Below are 23,763 nucleotides of genomic sequence, written 5' to 3'. Positions count from 1 at the left end.
AAGGGAGAAAATGAAACCTGGAGCTGGTATGTGTCCTGCCGGCCGCGGTGGCCGAGCGGTTCTACGCGCTTCAGTCCGGAACCGCGCGAGTGCTACGGTCGCAGGTTCGAATCCTGCCTCGGGCATGGATGTATATGATTTCCTTAGGTTAGTTAGGTTTAAGTAGTCCTAAGTTCTAGGGGACTGATGACGTCAGAAGTTAAGTCCCATAGTGCTTAGAGCCATTTGAACCATTTGGTATGTGTCCTATTCGCCTAACGTCACCAAGGGGACCACTAAGCTTAAGTTCCCCACGCGATGGACGAGTCGCCATCAACATTATCATATACCCTCAGTGCATGAGACACGGCAGAGAGGTGTGAACTCAGGAGCTTTTCTGATAAGAAACTTTACGCCATCGTCTTTCCTTCCCTTGCCAAAAAAAACATTGGTGACGAAATTTTCTTCCACCATCAGGAATCCAACCAGCTCTCTCCGGGCTGAGCGTTAGCGACCCTCAGTGCGAAGGAATCTTCCTAGACGTCAGTTTTTCTTAATAAAGGACGTGTTGGACATCTTTCACTATAAACGGACAGTCAATGAGTCAGAACAATTAAAATCCGGGCCACTTCGACTGCTGTCCATATGGCTAAAAGTAGTACAGTGTATTTTAAAAGATCTTTGAGCAGTTTCAGTATTATGAACTGTATTACATTCATACTACTATCAACAACAATTAATTTTTGTTGCTGAATTACCAACATGATTCCCTTTCGGTTTTGGGGTTCCATACTTTATATAGAGAAGCCAGAAAGACGAAGTAATTTTCTGTAAGACTCTGCAAAATCACAGTAAAATTCTCTTTGATTGGTGCCGAAAATTGTATAAAAAAACTGTTACGGGATGGCAAGCTTTATGATAGCAAAAAATATTCTGCCAAAGCTGCAAATCTGCCGGACAACAGATACATATATCTGCTGTGAACCAACGGCGGCGTCTTTGTGGTGACGTTTGGATGCTCAAGAAACGACGCGTCTTCTCATCTCTGTGCTGTTCGTTCTAGAAGGAGGTTATCTGCGAATAACATTCTCTGCGGCGCTTTATGGACTCGTAAGCCTGCCAGTACGAGTTGGCCATTCAGGTCAGCTGTAAACCAAGCACAGAGACTCGTTTGCAGCGCACGAATGTGAACTAGACCGAAGTGTTCTTCGACAGTTTATGAAAGTCACCAATGAAGTCATAAAAATAATTACATAAGTTCAGAAACAAACACACGTACTTTTAATGCAAACAAACGTTCAAAAATTAAGGGTTGTCAAGCGAGCAATGTTGCGATTTATATACATTCCGAATTGCTATTAGAGACGGGAAAAAATCGACAGTGATGAGACTGGAGTACAAATTTTATTATGAACGAAATTAAAATGAAATGTGGTTGCGTACAAGTTGGGAGAATAGATGGACTAAAAGAGCTTCCTGCTTATTTTAAATCTTCGCAAACATCACGAACGCAGTAAATGCAACAGCAATTATAAATGGATCACCGACTATTAGGAAAAAAGCATACATGAACTAGAACATCCAACTATTATGGGAGCAAAACACCAATCTAATATGCTTTGATATAAGCGGCAGTCAAATGAAAACAATACAGATGAGAATAAATGTAAGTAAACATTTGGCCAGGGTTGTTTTGACTGCGCTGCAGACGTTTTCCATATAGTCCTGATCTCTCCCCATACGATTTCCATATTTTTGGAGTCCTGAAGAAAAACATTCGTGACCGTCGATTTGCTTCGGACGCGAAGGTGTACGCCTGTGTACAATCATGAGTCAGTAGGCAACCGCAAAAATTTTTCCGTGATGGCACTGAACGTCTTGTCTCGCAGTGGGATATATACATTTACAGTTACGGCGATTATTTTGGGGACATGCTTAAAGGCTGCCGGAAGTGAGGTATAGCAATTTATCAGTATCACAAACAAAGGAGAGATTAACTGCCCTCATATCGGAAATGTAGCCCTTGGCTACGACTGACGATGCCGAAGGGACATTAACAGTGTACTGGTTGGTTCAATTGGCTCTGAGCACTGTGGGACTTAACTGCTGAGGTCATCAGTCCCCTAGAACTTAGAACTACTTAAACCTAACTAACCTAAGGACACCACACACATCCATGCCCGAGGCAGGATTCGAACCTGCGACCGTAACGGTCGCGCGGTTCCAGTCTGTAGCGCCTAGAACCGCTCGGCCACACTGGCCGGCAGTGTACTGGTGCTCTTAAGCATATTCACTACATCTAAATTCCAGTTCAGTGCCACGAAGTTATTTGCGAGGAACAACATAACAATCTTAAATTTAGATATTGTGTGCAGCAGAAGCTGGGGCGTGTGAAAGTTTAGTCTCAAGTTGACGAATGTCAATCTCAAGTCGACGATTATCAGCTAAATCCTTTAACGGACTTAAGAGTCAAAACAGGTACATAACTTTAACATTATTTAACGCTTTTGTACCAGCAGTGGCAAATCAAATACCTTCCTTTCGTTTCATGATGACAGTAGTGGGGTTCAGTGTCATTAGGAAGATAAGTGGAATCATACGCTAAACTGACTAAACTACCTGAGACTACGCTTAATAAATGCTCGTTAAGTGTCACTCAAGACATATGTTCAAGAAAATCAATAAGACATCTCAGAAATTTGGCTAAGCATGTGACCTTGTTCTAGCAACACAAAGTAACCCAGTCAGCGCGCCTCTGAATTCTTTCGGTGTCTGCTGCCATTCCTACTTGATAAAGTCTCAGAACACTTGAACAGTACCCTAGAATCGGCCGCATTAGTGTTTTGTATGCGATTATCTTTTGAGGTGCACTGCACTTTCCCAGAATCCTTCCAACAAGTCTACCTTCAATTCAGACTCCCTAATACTGATTTTACCGTATCGTCCGAATTTATATCGCGTCTTACTACTACCTCTAAATACTGATGTACTGTGAAGCCCTCAACATATTCACCACTACTCTTGTATTCATATACTATCGGTTTTTTATCTTTGTTATTGGCATTACCTTATATTTAAAGAGGCCTGCCATTCATTGCACCAAGTGTAAATTCTGTCCAAGTTTTCCTGTAATTCCTTACTAGGACGATACTTTCCTCCACACAGTAGAATCGTTAGCAAACCATCTCATACTGCTGGTAATCCTATTTGATAAATCATTTGTGTGTACTAAGAACATTAGAGGTTCTATTACACTTCCTTGAAACACACCCGTTGTTATTTTCGGTTCTGTGAAATATTCGCCGTCTAGTATAACGTACTGGATTCTATTAGTCTAATAACTCCAGAGCCAACTGCGTACTTCGTACGACTGTATCTTGGTTAGTTGTCGACTACGTGACAGGATATCGAAACCAATTCTAGGCAGACGGTCTCTTAAATGCTCAACTTCATTTATTGTTTGCAAGATGTCGTGTATGAATAGAGCAAGCTGTCTTTCATACGAGTGGTTATTCCTGAATCTAAGTTGATTCTTTATGACAAGCTTCTCCTCCTCCGCCGGCTGTTGTGACCGAGCGGTTCTAGGCGCTTCAGTCCGGAACCGCGTTGCTGCTACGGTCGCAGATTCGAATCCTGCCTCAGGCATGGATGTGTGTGATGTCCTTAGGTTAGTTAGGTTTAAGTAGTTCTAAGTCTAGGGGACTGATGACCTCAGCTGTTAAGTCCCATAGTGCTCAGAGACTTTTTTCTCCTCCTCCTCCGCCTGTTTCTCAAGGAAAGCAAGAGCGCTGCGCCTAACTCAGCAAAATTTAAGTTTGATAATGGCGTTACTTTTAAAAGTAGTTGCATGCACAGTAGTGGCATTAATTTTGGACACCTTGTTGAAATGTTCATCCGTTTCGGTATACTACTAAATTAATTTTATTTTTAATGTTAATAAATTGTGCTTTTATCCTACTGAATATTCATCATTTTCAGAGAAAGTGCTGTTATGTTTTTAATTAAAAATAAATAAACAGAGTTAACTGACAGCGATTAAAAAACTGCACTATTTTGCCTGCTTGCGCACCTGTTTGCAATTTGTTCTGTTCCGACAAGTCATTCAGTGGAATCGTGTTATTATTGCTTTAACCAGCGAGAAAAAGCGTTCTGATCATTGTATCTCCTGTAGTAGAAATACATATTGTTGTTGAAGAGTAAGATTTGTTCAGTGTGAGCTGAGCTCAGACAGATGACAGATTGAAAACGGTGTCTCCTACATCGAAACGTGCTGACTGGTCACTAAGTAAACGGAGGTTAAACATTTACAGAAATAGGAAAAAGATTGAGTGGAGGCACTACTAAGTCGGATATGATACAAGTTTGCACCTGGTGTGAAGAAACTGGGTCAATAAAAACTGCTCCAAGAACCGGCAGAAAACCAATATCCACTAATCAAGACTGTCGTAGAATCTGCCATCTTTCTTTACAAGATTGTCGGCGTACCGCAGAAAACACAAATGAATGCTGGAGACTTCAGGAATTGAAGCTTCTGATCAAACCGTCAGACAGAAACTCAGCTAAAATGGTGTGTGAGCGATGATGCTAAGGAAGAATCCTACTACTACAATACTAATACTACTAAGGCAGAGGAGCCCCCAACCATCAACTGCTGCCTTACAGTCAGTAAAGGGATCTACAAAGGCTGAGGATGTTCCCCTGAAAATGGAACCAACTACCTAGCGAACTGTAAGAGGCAACCACCCCAAATGGTTGGGCGGAAGATTAACAATCTTTTCCGGTAAAAATCACTTGTTGCGAATGCTAACAAAGGAAGAATCCTTATCTGAACAAAATGCAGAGGTAGAAACTCGTGAAATGGGCATTAGACACAGGGAATGGACGCAAACAGAGTTAAAATCATTGGGAGTGCTGAGGCTAACATTAGCATCTTTGGAAGCGATGGAGCTAAGTTCGTTCGTCGTCGACCAGGCGAAGACTTATTGCTTCATTAAACTAGTTCCACTATGAAACGTCAGATCAGTATCATGGTGTGGAGCTCTACAGAGCAACAACACCGCAAAAAAGTATCAACTGGTGTCCCCTATTCCCGATTTGTTTGAAGGTAACAGCCATCAGTGCATCTTTCACCAAGACAGTACGATATGTCATACCGCGAAAATCAATAAGATTCGTTCGTTGACCATCAAATTAGTGCTTGCCTAGGCCTGGCAACAGTCCCGACCCTAGTCCAGTTGAGGAGTTGTGGTCGAGGCTTAAAATCATGGTTTCACGGAGGAATCCCAGTAACAAGAAAGAGCTCCTAGAGGCCATCGTCAATTCGTAGTTCAGAATGATCAAACCAGAAGGTCTTCGACATTTGGAGGACTTGATGCTGCGCAGAGTTGCGGCAGTGATTAAATAAAAAAGATATCCCACAAAATATTAAGAAATATTGGAATGACTTTTGGGACAAGTGAAATTTGTAACTTTCTGAAATTGTCGGGTAGTGAGTATTTTGTTAAATTTTTTAACTTTTTATTAAATTTTTTTGTATTTGAACTTTAATTTTTCAAACAGTGGACATTAAGGCACGTTTTCGGAAAATTTGTACTGACTTACATTGTACGTTTAAACTAAAATAAATTCCTGAATGCAATATTCGATGAATCCTTATAAACTGTCCAGAATTAATGGCACTACTGTAAGTTAAACAGACAAGTAAGCATTGTCAATAGCTAATTATCTATGATGACGGTGTTCCAGTAAGCGGCCTGGACATTAAGTGTGAGTTGGTCTAGGAAGAGAATCTATGCTAGTGTAAGGAAAAATCGTGGTACGCAGAAAATATATCCCTTTGTAATACAGTACATCTACCCATCGACTGCCACTTCACCGCGGGTTAGAGTGGGTGGTCGATGTGGAGTAAAAATCGTGCCATATTGAGGAGCCATCACTGGGTTATGAGGTCAACAGCGGCAGGTGACAGACATTCTGCATACGCTTCACGGGCGCTCTGAGTCCTGGAGCACATGAGACTTGTCAGAACAATGCGTGACTCGTAGTTCTAAAAGTAGCTGTCAGAACAGCGACGCCGGAGATACTAGCGATAAGAGAAACGCGGCTGAGTCGTTACACACGGTGCATCCGTGTCCAGGCGCAACGCGTGTCGGATCAAAGGTGTGGAGGTGCCGGGTTGCAGGCGGTGAATCGGCGGCCTACCTGAGACGCTTGCAACGCCGACTGCCGCGGCGATAACGCGCTGCGCGTCATGTCACGTCACACGTCACGTCTGCATGGGAACGAGGCCAGAGGCGGTGATAAGGCCGATGCACATGCCCCACTACCCGCCACTCCAGCGGATGGGGCATGACGCTTCCTATCCTACAAATGCTCCGTCTTCACAATTTATGCTTTAATTACTAACAAGTACATTATACAAACGAGAATAGAAAGGTTTAACACCTCGTCGACACTAAATCACTTCTGACGCTCAAAGTCCGAAACTGTAACATTGTAGCGACAAATACTGTTTGCAGATAGGTGCCACAATGTACCAATATCAAGGATATAGAAAATTAAAAAAATCTTAATTTTAATTAGAGCCAGAGGCTTTGTTTTCTAACAGATGAAATTTTCTCGTCCGGTAAACAGCTTCGAACTTATCACGTCATATATCTGAAACGACTGAACTCATTGAAGTACCTTATGTTCGGTGACTACCAACGTATCTCGCGTGCGGACAAGTTTAGAACTTGGGAAGTGCCTGATCGAAAAAGGAACCCAGATATACACAAGCAGTATCCTTAATCTTATTCATCGGTATTCAGTTACATTGTGTAGTCATAAAAAAAACTTAAAATTATGTCGGCTGAAGCAGAAAAACGTCGGTATTAATAAGTGTTCAACTCTGTAATTTCGTAAGTTATTTACCATCAGATCTACAGGGTACAAAATTGATGTTTCTAGAAAACTTATGAAGGAGAGAGTTTTCTTAAAATTCTCATACTGACACCCCAAACTCAAACTTTCACTGTCAATGATATTTCCACATATGACAGCATGTCATTCCATCTTCACTTATTTCATCAACAAAGTCTCATTTTCATTCGAATTCAGAGACTGCAGTTCAATTGAAATACGTTTATATTTCTTGTACTATGGCAAGCCAGCTTTCTCCATCACATTCGCTTCCCCGGTGATCCTATCTCCATTTACCCAAGGGAAGCTTTGGTGGTAGAATTAATAAGTATGTCATGACAAATGAAAATATGTGCCTGATCAAAAAAGGAACCCAGATATACGCAAACAGTATCCTTAATCTTCTTCATCGTTATTCAGTTACACTGTGCAATCACAAAAAACTTGAAATTATGTCGGCTGAAGCAGAAACACGTCGGTATTAATAAGTGTTCAACTCTGTAATTTCATAAGTTATTCACCATCAGATCTACAGGGTACAAAACCGATGTTTCTAGAAAACTTATTATGAAGGAGAGAGTTTTCTTAAAATTCCCATCATGACAGCCCCGACTCAAACTTCCGCTGTCAATGATGTTTCCACATACGACAGCATGTCATTCCATCTTCAGTGATTTCATCAACAAAGTCTTATTTTCATTCGAATTCAGAGATGGCAGTTCAATTGAAATACGCTTATATTCCTTGTGCTAGGGCAAGCCGGCTATCTCCATCAGATCGTTTCCCCGGTGATTCTATCTCCACTTACCCAAAGGAAGCTTTGGTGGTAGAGATCGGAAATCATAGGTGAAACAACAGTAGCAATGCAAGTTTAGGTGAGTCCTGGAAGCGCGTTCAGGTATGCTAAATTTTCAGACTGCTGCTTGTGTAAAGCAGGAGATCTGGTTCAAGCCTCGATCTGCCACAAATTTTCAGTTGTCATGACATATTAATTACATTTTTCGTGGTCTATTTAAATGAATCATTCCGGCATACATCTGAAGTAATTTGGGAAAACCACGGGTGACAAATTTAAACTACACTCCTCTATGTGGATCCACCAAGAACAGCGTAACATCACAGCGTCAAACTGATGGAAAAGGGCTTCCAGTGTGAGCTCATTAGAAAACTTCAATAAATGCTATTTAAGGGTCTCTAAAGCAAGTCTTTGGTCACGTTCTGTAGGAACGCCAAAGTCAGATTTCATCTTCCGCTGAGAGCCGAAGGGCAGACATCTCCAGTGAGTCATGTTTCCGCTTCATCGAAAGGGTGGCCATTTACGTATCAGACGGAAAGCGGCGCAGAAGAGGCACACAGAAGCTACGTCTCGTAGCTCATTCAGTGCTTACTGCAACATTGTCGCCTGAGTACGTTTTCGTAACATTCTTCGGTTCCAGCCATCCGTAAGAAAGTCGCTGTGGTCTGAATCGCTTCTAAAGCCATTCCTGCTGATTACAGAAAAGTATACAGGCTGATGGTCTTCTCCTGTCGGATGGAAGATAACGCGGCCTACCACAAAGCGAGGAATGTCAGATAGCACTCCCCGGCTCCCCAAACGCACAGTCTCGGATCTAGATGACTAAGTGTGGAGCTATTTTGGCAGTTGCTTCTACTATGTGTACCCATTGCCACACACTCCAGTGCACTATAGCTATTTTTTTCCGAGATAGACGTTGCTACAGGTTCTGTTTCTCCTACTATTTGCATATTGTCACAAGAAAGCGACAAGACTGCGTAGATACACATGAATCAAGCACTGCTGCTTCTTCAGTCATGTAGTTCATTTTTAGGCTTGTCCAGGAAGCTACACTGGGGAATTTGGAACCGAACTTCCATCATCCGCTTCTTTTTAAGTTGCTCGATCATGATAGCAATCCTACCGCCACTACGAAAGAAATATGTTTCTTAAATGGGAGAGGAAACGAAGGGTCGTGTGTTAGCAGAACGTTCAGATTTTTTTGAAACACAACCATTTAAAGCTAACCGGTGAAAAAAAGGCGTACGACGAAAATTTGCGCAGTAAAGTAGCGTTTGCTCAAACGAGAGAAAGCAATCAATCAATCTTTTTCGTAATTTTATTCTTCACTGTTTCCAACGAATTTGATATTACTTTCACACTTAAAAACAGCATAATAGCCGACAGCTATCGTGCCCTTATCACTGCCAACATTAGCCTCCTTTTACCGCAGTTCCGTCGAGCGGTCTCGAAAGTTATTTATAATATAACCTTTACTATATCGTTCAAGTATAACACCAGAACCTAATTTCCACAATGTGCGTTCGTATAATTAAGCATGTGTATTAAATTACTGTAAATTCATTTGATAATCCCTTACCAACTCGATGAAACGCTGTGAATAAGTCTTGTTTAAGATGTGATTCTGGTGTAATAAATATGACTTTTTTATCTCCAGTAATATTGTTCTGTATGTACACTATCTGATCAAAAGTATGCGGACGCCATTAGTGGGAATTAATGTGGGGTGTGTTCAGCCTTCGCTTTTATGACGGCTTGGATTCTGGTGGAGCCACTGTCAATGAGGTTTCTGAATGTCTGCGCAGAAATAGAGCCCTTCTTCCTCAAGGGCCAAAACTAGGGAAGGCAGAGATGTTGGAAGCTGGGGTCTGAAGCGAAGTTGACGTTCTAACGCAATCCAAACATGTTCCATGGGGTTGAAGTTGGGTCTCTGGGCAGATCAATCCATTTCAGGAGTGTTATTCTCCACAAATCATTGTCTCACAGACGATGCTTTATGACTGGATGCACTGTCGTGCATACACAAACAATTATCGATTCCGAGCTGTTCCTCAACTTTGCGCAGCACACATTGCTGTAAAATGTGTTCATGTCTTTCTGCATTTAGCATTTGCTCACGCGAAATAAGGAGAGCACACCCTAACCACAAAAACCACCCCTGTACCGTAACGCCACCTCCTTCGTACTTCACTCTTGGCATTGTACATTATGGCAGGAACGGTTCCCAGGCGTCCTCCAACCCAAACTCTTCTGTTGGATTGTCACGGGGTATAAGGGGATTCATCCCTCCAAATGATTCGGCTCCAGTCATCCACTGCCACTGGCGTCGCTCTATACACGACCTCAAGAGTAGCCTAGCACTGACTGCAGAAACGTGTGGCTTATGAGGAGGTTCTCGGCCACTGCACCCCAATTTTCTTTACTCCCTTCCCACAGCCACTATGCTAACTGGAATCGTGGCAGCATTTTGCAACTCTCAGGTGATTCCTTCCGCTGATTTCATGCGATTTTTTTACGACCACCCTCCGCAGTGCTTGACGGTCCCTGTCGGTTAGTACACGAGGTCTGCCTGGTTTTAGGTTTGTTGTGGTTGTTTCTTCGCGTTTCAACTTCACAGTGCCACGCGGGATTAACCGAGCGGTCTATGGCGCTGCAGTCATGGACTGTGCGGCTGGTCCCGGTGGAGGTTCGGGTCCTCCCTCGGGCATAGGTGTGTGTGTTTGTCCTTAGGATAATTTAGGTTAAGTAGTGTGTAAACTTAGGGACTGATGACCTTAGCAGTCCGTATTAAAAAAAAAAGTCCCATAAGATTTCACACACATTTGAACATTTTTTGAACTTCACAGTCATATCACCAACAGTCGACCTCGGCAGCTTTAGAAGGGTTCAAATGTCTTTGTTGGATTTGATACCAATGATTAGTCCACATTCGAAATCACTGAGCTATTGGTTCAAATGGCTCTGAGCACTATGGGACTTAACAGCTGTGGTCATCAGTCCCCTAGAACTTAGAACTACTTAAACCTAACTAACCTAAGGACATCACACACATCCATGCCCGAGGCAGGATTCGAACCTGCGACCGTAGCAGTCGCGCGGTTCCGGACTGCGCGCCTAGAACCGCGAGACCACCGCGGCCGGCAATCACTGAGCTTTCCTGCCGTTATTGCTTCTCTACTGACAACACAATATCTCGCCTCCCTTTATACTGAGGGGTCCGCCTCTCGCTATACCTAGAGGTCAATTCCGCATTACATAGGGACGTCCTGACACTTTCGATTCGATAGTATATGCTACATTTAACGTTGCGAACGATATGTCTTAGTCAGCATTCTAGCTAGGACTGAGAGGGTTTTACAGCCACTAACGTCTCGCTAGCTCAGGAGTGTTATTCTCGTCACGTAACGCGAAGTTCATGCTCTCTGCCAGTTCAAAACTGACTGAACTTTATGCCAATTTCCTAAAATCACCTTTAAACCTGTTGAAAACAGCCATAATAAAGTTCAGTAATATAATCACAGGAAAACCTTGATGTTCGTTTTGCTGCTGTTGCGTAGGCTGAATAATCAACTTTTGATAATATTCAACTCTTTATTAGAATGTGACTGACTTCATTATCTACATTACTATTATTATGCAGAAGCTAGAGTCAACCCACATGTGCGGTACAACAGCAAAAGTTGTCACCAGTTGTAGCATGCCTGCCATTGGAAATGATCTTCTTTGACTTACAGCCAAAACACTGTCGCATCTACCGTAGGAAACTTACTGCACATCATCATAAAAGAGAAGTGTTGTGATGTAGTATAACGGTCAGCATCATAGACACTTAGCTGTTCTGTTAAATGTTCCAGAATCGTCCGTTTTCTTCTCCTATTCATCCTTGGTAGGTGACTCGTATCGGGTCATGGGACCTCGGAATTTTGTAAGGCTCTCGGTAATACAAGCGCCTTCATTGTAACATTTCATACAGAAGTTTGTTGAGCGTCTGCGTGACCCTCTCGGAACGACCCTCGTACATCTATCATTTCGTGTGACGATGGGAACTTCAGTGGTAGAACTCAAAACATTTGCTTGTGACAGCGGTCGTTTCCGTGAATAACACATTACATTAGTATCGCAGCCGGTAGTGATCTGGGCAGGCACTGGTCGTACGGCAGCTACCCCCGCGTTGACTGCAGACCTGAATGAAGGGGCAGGGCGTGGGAGACCACGTGACCCGCGAGGCCGTATCGCAGCCCAGATAGGCACGACACGCCGCCCTGCGCCGGCCGCCCGCCAACGCCTCGCTTTCGCGCTGCATACGTTTTGCATTTGTCTTATATCCAGAAGGAAAACCTCAAAACTTTCGGTACAAGAAGTTCCGCAATCAGCTGTAAATTCAGAATTTTGCTATCCATCAGAAAGATAGTATCGTCTATCTATTGCGAATCTGTTGATACAAAAGACCCTTTATTGTATAATTACACGACTGCAGGACAATCACTGAAAGCGGTCACTCGAATAAAATATATACGAATATGCGTATGGTGCGGTTTAAAGTGGAACGACCACATAAAACCAGTCGCAGGAAAGGCAAATGCCAGACTGAGATTCAGTGGAAGAATTCTCAGGAAATCTAGTCCATCAACAAAGGAAGCAGTTTACTAAACACTCGGTTTATCAGTACCTGAACACTGCTCATCACTCTGAGATCCGTTACGACTACTTGTGTAAATTCCAAACCGCAACGCTGTCTCGTGCCGAGTCGTGGCATTACGATCCTTCAAGATTCAGTAACAGCCGTGCAGAAGCTCACAGTACTAGCTTCACTGCAGCAGGCGTCCTGAATGCTGATGTAACAGGACGTGTCCGACACTTGCGGAAAATGGCGGTGAAGCAGCGGGGCAACACCAAATTTTTTGGCTCCTCTATCGTTTGTGGGCGAGAATTCATCGAATTCGACGCGAATACAGACAGGAGGGTTCCTGGCCGCTCCTCCCGACAATGACCCAGCCCACGAAGTGAAGACTGTGTGTGCGTTTTCGACCAGCGAATGGATCACAGTCCTCGATCACCCATAATATTCACCGGATTTGGCACCAGCCGACTTCTTGTTCCCCAAATTGAAGCTGTCAATATAAAAAAAAAATTACGATGCAGCTGAGGACATCCAAGAAAACTGTACTGCAGAACTAAACGCAGTTCTAAAAAGAACTATAGTGTCTGTTTCAAAACACTTTTAAAATGATTTTAGCTATTTACTAATTCGGGGGAGACTATTTTGAATAAATACAATGATTTTGTGAACACAATCCTTGACTTTTACGTTTCACAGCCACAGTCCTAACGGAACTGGAACACGCTGAGTAGTATTAATAGAGGAAACAAAGAGGATACAAAGAAGAGCAGCACGTTTCTTTATAGGTTCATTTAGTTACCGCAAAAGCGTCACGGAGATGGCTAGCGTCACGAATATGCTCTTGCAATTTCAAAGGCACACGCTGCAAGTGAGGCGTTCTGCATCGCGGTATCGTTTACTGTTAAACCTCCGAGAGCTTACGTTTCTGGAAGAGCCAACGAACATATTGCGAAAAGACTATGAGGATGAGATTAGAAAGATTCACCACACACAGAGACTTACCAGCAATCGCCCTTCCCGCAAACAATTCGTGACTGGAACAAGAAAAAGGGGAGCGACACTGGTACACAAAGTAGCCTCCATCACATACTGTAAGGTGGCAAGCGCAGTGTAGATGTAGGAAGATACCGACTACGTCACAAACACAACCACACGAAAAATGCCTGAATATGAACCCGTAGAGCTTCGACATCTATGCAGATACTCGTAATTAGAGTCAAAATAATAAAAGAATAAATATTTTTTTACTTTCTATAAAAAAGAAAATCAGACGAATGTTCAGGATTCTGTCCTACAAATCTTCCTCTGACGGAAGGCGATAACGGCTTGCTTGGATTTCAATGTGATATGGATTTTATTTACCCTTCTTTGCATATTCTAAATAAATGGAGCTAAGTTTTGCGATAACAGAAAACGGATAACAGATGTCTCTGTTTGCTTATCTGAAGTATTACAGAAGTAGTTAAGATCTCATTCAAGTTTCCTCCTCATAGATTATTGCGAATAGCAGGGTGATTTCCAGTGTGAGTTTTTGTTTTGTCCTTTTTTAGCTTTTCAACGTTAATAATTTCTACAGAGCGGTTAACATGATCATCTGTCTAGAGATATCGAGACAGGAGAAAGGAATGCACACGTTCTTGTCATCGTTAACGACATTAACGGTGGCTGAGCACCGTGGCTCCGTATTAAATAAGATTACGAAGTACGGCAACCAGGTACTTTTGTTACCCTCATTTATGCCGAGACTCGTTTCGGAAATAGGACTATATCTGATTTGTTTACTGCAGTCAAATATTTCCCTTCAGTTGATCCAATTATTAGCGGCAGAGATCGTCAATCACTGACAACGACTGTCACAAAAGAATCTAGAATTAATGCGATAATCTAACTTCCGAGTTCAGCCAGTAACTGAAAGAACACATTTTTGCAATTAGTTTAATGCCCGCCACCCAGACTGAACACCCGAAAATTGAGGGGCTATTGAAACGCTGCTCATCAATAGCACTAGTGCCACAATGCCTAGATCTTATGACACGGAGAAATGAAGAACTGTATCAGAATCGAAATTCACTTTGTTTCCAAGAAATGTCATCCTCGTGTATGTCGAACGCAGAAATCCGCCTGTTTCTTGCCATTAAACGGTGCTTATCTACGCTTTATCTACGTTTTACCGTTCACCGTACGTTGCGCGTAAGTTGTACAACAACGTCTCAAAAAAAAAGAAAAAAAAGAAAATGTTCAAATGTGTGTGAATTCTTATGGGACTCAACTGCTACGGTCATCAGTCCCTAAGCTTACACACATCTTAACCTAAATTATCCTCAGGACAAACACACACATCCATGCCCGAGGGAGGACTCGAACCTCCGCCGGGACCAGCCGCACAGTCCATGACTGCAGCGCCATAGACCGCTCGGCTAATCCCGCGCGCCGATAACGTCTCGACTTCGGTAGAAGTGACGTCTCGTTCACAACGGAGCGAACAGAAACTAACACAAATTCACGTATCAATTCCCCGGTGGTTACTACCATGGCCTTGTACCAATGAACAAGAGTTTATCCTGTACTGAACAGAAAAGAACACGAAGAACGAGTATCGAAGCGTACGTCACTACGACCTCTGAGATTTTTTGCCATAAAATCATTGGCTCACTAATTTCATTCAGTACAACGCTAGTTATACTAGCGATGCAAAACTGTGATATTCAGAAATAATTATTTGTTATGGCGAAAACTCTGTTGGTGATGAAGCAAGCAAAGCGGCACAGGAAAAAAATTTCGATGTTAGAAATTTGTCGCACCCACGAAACGTGTGTGGCAGAACTTTTATCATTAAATTACGGCTGAAGTTTCTCAGGCTTCCTCTAGACAAATATCAACGATTTTCGGGGGCTGTTCATTGCATCTACAAGAAAACTTGTAAAACAAGACACTAACTACCAACGAGCAGTATAAGCATTCTAATTCTTAGCAACTGGTGACATTTCGTATTCCACCGATTTCCGAGTTTGTGTTCTTTTTACTCCGTTCCCCCTGCAGGAAGCAAGTATTCAAATTATCTTCTTCTCATTTCCCTAGTGGGGACGTTGAGTATTTCGGCAATTTCCTGTCGAACATTGTTATTATTATTATTATTATCATTGTTTGGTTTTGAAGCTGTACTGTCAGCGGTGTTTTTAGGATCAATCAAGAAAATTCGCACCCCCCTACTATGCAAATAACTATTCTTTTAAATACTCAAACATATTTCGGACCATTTGTACCTTCATCAGTGGATACTCTTGCTCAGATATGTATAATTCTAACATGTTTTAAGTAATAACTACTGGAATGGAAATTAGACTCAAAATCATGTTATATCCATAGTGATTATTACCCTAATCTGTAGTATATTAGGTTCTGTAGGAGTTTAAAAAGTGATTATTCAACCTGTCGACATATCTCACAATCACATCATTTCGTTGTACATGGAAAACTGTATTGTATTGTAATGAAAGACTAACGAAACCTAAGACTCCAGCGAACAGGGTAACATTTGTAAAGTACAGCAAATGTTTCACGCCTATTTTCGATTCCGATCGTTACTACATAAATTATGTTTGCATTTTACAGGCCTGAATAAAGATACCCAATAATGAAGGCACAAATGAGGTGAAACCTACAGGGCATTAAAAAGTAAAGTTATTTACACAGTATGACTTGAATGCCATACGTTTTATTATGATTTTTTTTTCACAACTTTTGCTGTGGGTATCTTGGATCCCACGTTACTACCTCAACTAACTCCTGCACAGCTCACACAAGTCACAGTTAATAACTGAGGTAGTTCAATTGTGAAAAGGAGGTTTCTAAAGCATACCGAATGCTCACACCGAAGGGAACGCCGACGCAGAGAGCCTGTAAACTTCTTAAGGCAAGTCCCTGAAAGAGCGACGACCAGTGGAACGCGATCGCGAACCGAACACGAGCGAATGCTATTCGCTCGCGCTTCCCTATACCCGATATAATGAACGTTTGAGTTCAGAATGAGATTTTCACTCTGCAGCGGAGTGTGCGCTGATATGAAACTTCCTGGAAGATTAAATCTGTGTGCCGGACCGAGACTCGAACTCAGGACCCTTGCCTTTCGCGGGAAAGTGCTCTACGGGGCGTGAGTCGTGCTTGGGTAGCTCAGTTGGTAGAGCACTTGCCCACGAAAGGCAAAGGTCCCGAGTTCCGAGTCTCGGTCCGGCACACGGTTTTAATCTGTGAGGAAGTTTCAACGTTTGAGTTCGTTCCGTTGTAAATCTCGAGTTCGTTCCGCTGTAAATCTTGAGTTCGTTCATCTGTAAATCTTAATTTCGTTTCGTGATAAATCAGGCCGTAAGCAGGGTTGACACGCACAACTAAAGTAACTCCAGTGTTCGTGACATACTGCAATGGCAGTGTAGTTGCACCTGTGAACACCCAATTTTTGGAAGCGTCGCTGGTTTGGTGTCACTTTCTGACAAGTTACTAAAAGTTAGAGTCGGTTCTATACAGTGATGCCACTAGCCTACCCTCACTATTGAACGGCATCATCGACTGCTCCCGGTTGGCTGTATTTCGAAACACCAGCATTCTGTCCCGATTTACGTGCAATAATTGCTGGGATAATCAGTTCGATTTCAGTATGTTTTCCTTTTATTACTGACAAAATTCGACTGTTTTTCTTTTCTCATATGTTTGCTGCCACCATTTTATTCTTGCACGAAATCGAACATTTGGCTTGGTTTTGTTTTCCTTGCAATTAACTCTTCCCTCACTTCCAGTGCCGTAACCTACGTGATAACATTAAAAATCTTCCCGAGCCATCTCAATTGACGAGGAAATTTGGAATACATTTCACATAAATTTTCTCAGCATGTTATAGTCTTAGGTGGAGATTTCAATTTACCAGATATAGACTGGGACACTCAGATGTTTAGGACGGGTGGTAGGGACAGAGCATCGAGTGACATTATACTGAGTGCACTATCCGAAAATTACCTCGAGCAATTAAACAGAGAACCGACTCGTGGAGATAACATATTGGACCTACTGATAACAAACAGACCCGAACTTTTCGAATCTGTATGTGCAGAACAGGGAATCAGTGATCATAAGGCCGTTGCAGCATCCCTGAATATGGAAGTTAATAGGAATATAAAAAAAGGGAGGAAGGTTTATCTGTTTAGCAAGAGTAATAGAAGGCAGATTTCAGACTACCTAACAGATCAAAACGAAAATTTCTGTTCCGACACTGACAATGTTGAGTGTTTATGGAAAAAGTTCAAGGCAATTGTAAAATGCGTTTTAGACAGGTACGTGCCGAGTAAAACTGTGAGGGACGGGAAAAACCCACCGTGGTACAACAACAATGTTAGGAAACTACTGCGAAAGCAAAGAGAGCTCCACTCCAAGTTTAAACGCAGCCAAAACCTCTCAGACAAACAGAAGTTAAACGATGTCAAAGTTAGCGTAAGGAGGGCTATGCCTGAAGCGTTCAGTGAATTCGAAAGTAAAATTCTATGTACCGACTTGACAGAAAATCCTAGGAAGTTCTGGTCGTACGTTAAATCAGTAAGTGGCTCGAAACAGCATATCCAGACACTACGGGATGATGATGGCATTGAAACAGAGGATGACACGCGTAAAGCTGAAATACTAAACACCTTTTTCCAAAGCTGTTTCACAGAGGAAGACCGCACTGCAGTTCCTTCTCTAAATCCTCGCACAAACGAAAAAATGGCTGACATCGAAATAAGTGTCCAAGGAATAGAAAAGCAACTGGAATCACTCAATAGAGGAAAGTCCACTGGACCTGACGGGATACCAATTCGATTCTACACAGAGTACGCGAAAGAACTTGCCCCCCTTCTAACAGCCGTGTACCGCAAGTCTCTAGAGGAACGGAGGGTTCCAAATGATTGGAAAAGAGCACAGATAGTCCCAGTGTTCAAGAAGGGTCGTCGAGCAGATGCGCAAAACTATAGACCTATATCTCTTACGTCGATCTCTTGTAGAATTTTAGAACATGTTTTTTGCTCGCGTATCATGTCATTTCTGGAAACCCAGAATCTACTATGTAGGAATCAACATGGATTCCGGAAACAGCGATCGTGTGAGACCCAACTCGCCTTATTTGTTCATGAGACCCAGAAAATATTAGATACAGGCTCCCAGGTAGATGCTATTTTTCTTGACTTCCGGAAGGCGTTCGATACAGTTCCGCACTGTCGCCTGATAAACAAAGTAAGAGCCTACGGAATATCAGACCAGCTGTGTGGCTGGATTGAAGAGTTTTTAGCAAACAGAACACAGCATGTTGTTATCAATGGAGAGACGTCTACAGACGTTAAAGTAACCTCTGGCGTGCCACAGGGGAGTGTTATGGGACCATTGCTTTTCACAATATATATAAATGACTTAGTAGATAGTGTCGGAAGTTCCATGCGGCTTTTCGCGGATGATGCTGTAGTATACAGAGAAGTTGCTGCTTTAGAAAATTGTAGCGAAATACAGGAAGATCTGCAGCGGATAGGCACTTGGTGCAGGGAGTGGCAACTGACCCTTAACATAGACAAATGTAATGTATTGCGAATACATAGAAAGAAGGATCCTTTATTGTATGATTATATGATAGCGGAACAAACACTGGTAGCAGTTACTTCTGTAAAATATCTGGGAGTATGCGTACGGAACGATTTGAAGTGGAATGATCATATAAAACTAATTGTTGGTAAGGCGGGTACCAGGTTGAGATTCATTGGGAGAGTGCTTAGAAAATGTAGTCCATCAACAAAGGAGGTGGCTTACAAAACACTCGTTCGACCTATACTTGAGTATTGCTCATCAGTGTGGGATCCGTACCAGGTCGGGTTGACGGAGGAGATAGAGAAGATCCAAAGAAGAGCGGCGCGTTTCGTCACTGGGTTATTTGGTAACCGTGATAGCGTTACGGAGATGTTTAATAAGCTCAAGTGGCAGACTCTGCAAGAGAGGCGATCTGCATCGCGGTGTAGCTTGCTCGCCAGGTTTCGAGAGGGTGCGTTTCTGGATGAGGTATCGAATATATTGCTTCCCCCTACTTATACTTCCCGAGGAGATCACGAATGTAAAATTAGAGAGATTAGAGCGCGCACGGAGGCTTTCAGACAGTCGTTCTTCCCGCGAACCATACGCGACTGGAACAGGAAAGGGAGGTAATGACAGTGGCACGTAAAGTGCCCTCCGCCACACACCGTTGGGTGGCTTGCGGAGTATCAATGTAGATGTAGTCAATGTAGATGTATTTAAAACTGTGCCGCAACGAATAATTTTTGGCGTCCTGTGTGAACGGCAACTCACGGCACGGCCGCGGTGTGCCACGGGCTTTGGCTTCACTTTAGTAGCGTGTGTTAACTAGGGATGGGGAGAACCGGCCGGTTAAAACCGATACCGGTATTTTAGTTCTGAATAATGGTACTCTTCGATATTTATTAGATCTTAGCTATAACAGTTGTTTTTTATTTTTTTCTAATAACCGAATAAAAAACCGAAATATCAATCAGCCATAGCAGCAATGCTCTTTTCTCGTACTTAAATCGACATTTTTTTTAAAAAAAGGAGTAATTTTTATTCGTGAAATCTGTATTGGTTTGAAATACTGCATGGTTACAGAAAATGGAAAAACCGATCAGTGCTATTTTAATAACAATACCGATAGAAACAAGCAACAAATAAATACATGGTGTAAGAATTAGTACACTATTCCTGAGACAATAATGTCCGTGTTCCCGTGTGTCGTGACTTAAGGGACACGTGTACGTTCGCTGTAGAAGACTTACTCCCATCTCGTCTATGTAACAGTTTCTCGCTGTCATCGCTGGACAACCGTCGTATTGAAGAATGGCACTAAACCTAGACTGAAAATATTTTTACAAAGTGCATAGCAACGAGATACAATGCTTCATTTGCTTCAAAGGATTAAAGATTTGTCTACCGTTTCCATGAAACAAATAAATGGTAAGAGTAATAAATTAAAAACTTAACAAGAATTCATTCATAGCCAAGCCAAAACATTATGACCACTGCCCACCGCGACGTTGAATGCCGCCTTGTGGCTTTGCAAGCACGTGATGTGGCGACTAAAATATGTAAGCAGAGCAGACACGGACGGGGGAACCCCCTAGCGAAGGTATCGGCTGCAAATGGGGAAATCCATTGGGATAAGCGGCTTTCAGTAAGGGCAGATTATTATTACGCGGAGCCTTGAATGAATATCTCGAAAACGGCGAAGCTGGTCGAATGTTCACGTGCTACTGCCCTGAGCGTCTACGGAAAGAGGTAATATAGTGGAACTACCACTAGGCGCTAAATGGTTGGACTTCGACGACTCTTGACGGAACGTGGGGTTCGGAGACTTGCCTGCTCTGTAAAGTAGGATAGGTGGTGATATGTGGCATTTCTGCGGAAAGAGAACAATGCTGGTGCACGCCCAAGTGTTTTGGAGCACACCGTTCATCGTACATTGTTGAACATGGTGCTCCGCAGCAGACCATCCCTACATGCTCACATGTTGACCCAACGACATCGCCAATAATTACGATTGTAGTGGGCATCCGACCATCGGGGTTCGACTGTCCATCAATGGAAACGTGTCGGCTCTTCGGGCGAATCACATTTTTGCTATATTAGGTCGATGGTCTTCTTCATAAACGCCATCATCGAGGTGAACGGCGGCTCGAAATACGCAGCGCGCCACTGACGCAGGCTCATGGGAGCAGTATTATGCTATGGGAGACATTCTATGGGACTTGGCGGTAGTAATCGAAGACACGCTGACAGCTGCGAACCACCTGCATGCCTTCATGCTTGATGTCTTCCCCGATGGTTATGTCATCTTTCGGCGATACATCTGTCCGTGCCTCATAACCAGAACTGTGCTACGGTGGTTTGGGGAGCACTACAGCGAACTCACATTGACGTCTCGGCGACCGAATTGTTCCAAAGACGGACAAATAGCTATTAAGCAGGAGGTCATAATGTTTTGGCTCGTCAATGTACAACAAAAATAGAAAATAGCTGATCTGCTGCCTGTGTCTACATAACATGGCTTTATCAGCTTGTAGCCATTGAAAACAGACAAACTGACACCAAAAATTGAGTTCTTCAATGTCAGTTTTCACCGTTAGGACTATTCGTAACGCGTAAATAATGATATGATCCCCGACTGCAACATTATTTTTGAGTAGTTTCAAGAAACTAGAATCAGTAGGAGAATACTGGTGATTTTTCGTAGTATTTGCCCACTTATCACCTTTCGATAAAAGCAGCGAACGGTGGATGGACTAAGTATTTTTTTTTTTTTTGCCTATTTAATTTAATATTTTGATTCCGTGTGCCTTAAACTGTGAGTCAAAATTTTTCAGTCTTCCTTCGCTTTCTATGTTTATTACAGGAAATAACATGAATAAAAAACCGAAAACCAGTTATTTCACAAACCGATTATTTTTAGCGGTTTTAAAAGTCAGGTTAAACTGGCGTGGGAAAAAACGATATAACAGAAAATAGGTTGTTTCTCTTGGATCCCACAATAAATTCTCCTCTAATACCTCCATCTCTTAAACAACTCTCATTCAATAAGAACTGAATACCAGGCGTGAAAAATAGATTCTAAAATCTATCCTAAATCTTACATGGATTTGAAGTGTGAAGCCCATTTTACTCGATCGACTTTCCGGTCTCAGTTCACTACTCGAGACAAGTGAGTCGACTGCAGCGCCCCTGGCGTTTTATTCCTGTACTTAGTCAAGTCTGTTTACATGTCAGCGTCAAAATTGCGTGTGGTGTTGTCTGCTGTGCAGTTAGGTATCTCGACGGTGAAAATGAGGTTATTAGGAACTACCTTTTTTATGCAAAAATTGAAATACAATAACTAAATGCAGGAGCAAGCAATAAGAGAGTTTATTAATGAGCAAAGCAGATTCATAATGAAAGCTCTTGTCCAAGGTTGTGTGGTAAATTCATTAAAGTCCAGAGAACTTTTAATAATAGGAAAAGTGTCATCCAAACATTTGACAACATATACATTTATTTGCTCGAGAAAGTATATATTCGGAAAGACATCAAACAATAGCTATAACATAGTAAACAGCGCCTTTTTATATTATTCTTCCTAAGCGCCAAATAATATCGAAAATTTTCTCGTTAGTGAATTCTGACTTTTTCACTGTTCAAATAGTTTTCACTGACACACTTTTATCTATTTACGTTCTTATTAGGCGTAACGTGGTTTTTTTTCTGTAAATCATAAATACATAATTGCTTTAATATGTTTCGTGTCTTGTAGGAGAACACTAGTAGGAAAAAAATATCAGGACCTGGCGTAATTTCTCCAATGTGTCGCGAAGAGACGAAAGCATAAAATCCATTTCTATAATGGGAGTGAGCTCGGCAGATAGGTTAACTCCTCACGGAAGCAGGTGCCTCCATAGCTCCCCGCTTCCGCGCATGTGCACTGTGCAACGTACTCGGAAATTTAGAACTCTACACTTGGCACAATCTATAGATCATTGACGTCATAGACATATTCTCATTGTAGATGGTTGCTGATTAATAAGCAGACACGAAAAGTGCACGCACTTCGAGTAGTCGATTTTGGCTAGAAAGTCGCTCGTGTAAAGCGGGCTTTAAACGCGAAGGTGCCGCGGCGACTGGAGGAGTCGAAGACGTGCCCGCGACAGACAGAGAGAGCAGGCAACAGGTGGGGGTGCGCGCGCCCCTGCCTCTACGCTGACACACATCCAAAGTTTCCGCGCGGTGCTCGGCGGCGGCTGACGCAAAGCGGCGCCGGGGTTGCGGAGTCAAGGAACCCGGCCGGCCGGCTGCGATCTCTTCTCCTCAATGAGCCGCGCCGGCCGGCGACGGAAAGCGCGCCACACGCCACGCGCCGCCGCCCGTAGCCTCCGGCTGCCCCACCCCCGCCCTGGACCCCTCCTACGCCACGCCGACGCTGTCACTGGATTTTCCCGCTCGAGCCAGTTTTTGCTTTGAACGCCCCGCGCTTAGTGACGTCGCCGGGAGAGGGGGCGGGGAAGCGGGGGCAGGGGAGAGCGCGTGCTACTATTGGTCGGCCCAGATATATACAGTCCGCCGGTCCGCATGTCGCCGATAGAGCAACCTCGAGCTGCGAACGGAGTGCATGTGTGTTTCTCCGCGACTACGAGTGCAGTATTGTGAGACAGAGTGCCCGCGCCGCAGAGCAGACACGCACACGAGCATTAACGCAAGCCGTCCCGCCCGCCGACCGCCGCTTTAAGTACTTCGAGCCGTCTCGTGCAGAACACCACGGTAAGTCCCGCAGGACTGCATTCTCGATCGAGTTCTCTCGTGCCACCTCACCTGTATGTCTCTTACCTCATCTTCAGCTTTTATAGTCCTGTCGTCCTCAGCTACGTATTTCATATCTTGATAATTTTTACTTTTG

At 43.1% G+C, this 23,763-nt stretch overlaps 2 protein-coding genes across 4 annotated transcripts in view; one reads left to right on the top strand and one right to left on the bottom strand.

Moving 5' to 3' along the window:
• Positions 1-23,763, bottom strand: part of LOC126176535 (peroxisomal leader peptide-processing protease-like) — a 1,185,809-nt gene that overhangs the window by 958,473 nt on the left and 203,573 nt on the right. The gene's annotated exons all lie outside the window — the stretch shown is intronic.
• The window catches only part of LOC126175730 (ion transport peptide), a 356,525-nt gene that overhangs the window by 298,047 nt on the left and 34,715 nt on the right, over positions 1-23,763 (top strand). For 2 of the 3 annotated variants that reach the window (XM_049922679.1, XM_049922676.1), the window contains exon 1: positions 23,447-23,627. The exons of the other annotated variant lie outside the window; for it this stretch is intronic. The gene's annotated coding sequence lies outside the window, so the exon portion shown is untranslated. Of the gene's footprint in view, positions 1-23,446; positions 23,628-23,763 lie in introns of those variants that run through there. 3 annotated transcript variants of the gene reach the window in all.

This window comes from Schistocerca cancellata, chromosome 3 (assembly GCF_023864275.1).
Source record: "Schistocerca cancellata isolate TAMUIC-IGC-003103 chromosome 3, iqSchCanc2.1, whole genome shotgun sequence".
Classification (NCBI taxonomy): Eukaryota; Metazoa; Arthropoda; class Insecta; order Orthoptera; family Acrididae; genus Schistocerca; species Schistocerca cancellata.
The sequence above is the reverse complement of the archived record's forward strand: the minus strand, read 5'-3'. Positions and strand labels throughout refer to the sequence as shown.